This window comes from Mirounga leonina, unplaced genomic scaffold (genome assembly GCF_011800145.1).
Source record: "Mirounga leonina isolate KUSES-001 unplaced genomic scaffold, KU_Mleo_1.0 Mir_174, whole genome shotgun sequence".
Lineage (NCBI taxonomy): Eukaryota > Metazoa > Chordata > Mammalia > Carnivora > Phocidae > Mirounga > Mirounga leonina.
Window position 1 is genome coordinate 39,193,875 of NW_023270451.1, and position 1,113 is coordinate 39,194,987.

Below are 1,113 nucleotides of genomic sequence, written 5' to 3' on the forward strand. Positions count from 1 at the left end.
ATATATTTATATATAATTACTTTTTGTGCTTTTGTTTTTAAAATTCTATACTAGAAAGTGATATATGCACCTACATTATAACACTACATAATTATACATTTATATATTTACCTTTACCACAGGAGCTTTATATTTTTATATGGCTTTGGTTGCTGTTTATTATCCTTTCACTTCAACTTGAAAGACTCCCTTCAGCATTTCTTTTTATTCCCAGCCAGTTTATGGACACTGCAGTGCTCAGGCTTCGACCACGTACACTCACAGCGGTCACAACAGTTTCTTCCACTGCTGCTTCTTAGTCTTCAGGTTCTCCTCGGGTTTGCTGAGCCAGCCGCACATGGCACAAATTTTCTTGGACTACTTGCCCTTGTAGAATTTTCCAAGATTCTCTTTCTGAGTCTAGTTAATGTGGTGAAAACACAGGTGATGGATTTGTGAACAACCTGGATCTTGGACAGCTTGGATGCCACTCTGCCTGTCACATTGGAGAGATGCATCTGGGATAACTTCACCTTCCAGTTTTCCAGCTCTTTCAACAGTTCCTTCTCCTTACCTTGAAGGTCTTGAGACTTAATATTGGCCATGGCTGCACAAGCCACCATGTCTGCCACCTGCTCCAAGGGAAAGAGCCCATCAGCATTTCTTAAGGGCAGGTCTAGTGATGAGAAACTCTCTCAGCTTTTGTTTATCTGGAAAAATCTAAATTTCTCCTTTGTTTTTGAAGGATAGTTTTGCTGGATATGGTATTCTTAGTTGGCACTTGTTTCTTCCAGTATTTTTAATATATCATCCTACTCCCTTCTAGTCCACAGTGTTTCTGCTGATAAATCTTTTGATAATCTAGTAGGAGCTCCCTTGTACATAACAAGTCACTTTTCTCTTTCTGCTTTCAATATTCTCTTTGTGACTTTTGACAGTTTGATTATGATATGCCTTGGTGTAATTCTCTTTAGATTTATCTTAGTTGGAGTTTTTTTAATTTCATGAATTTGTATGTCCATTTCTAGTCTCAGGTTTAGGGAATTTGAGGCCATTAATTATTACTCAATTAGGCTCTGAACTCCTTTCTCTCTTTCTTCTTCTTCTGAGACTTCCATAATGTATGTGTTGTTC

The 1,113-nt window shown here is 37.8% G+C and overlaps 1 pseudogene; it reads right to left on the reverse strand.

Annotated features, from left to right (window-relative positions):
* Positions 1–237: 237 nt before the first annotated feature.
* LOC118021350 lies at positions 238–584 on the reverse strand (annotated as a pseudogene).
* Positions 585–1,113: the final 529 nt, after the last annotated feature.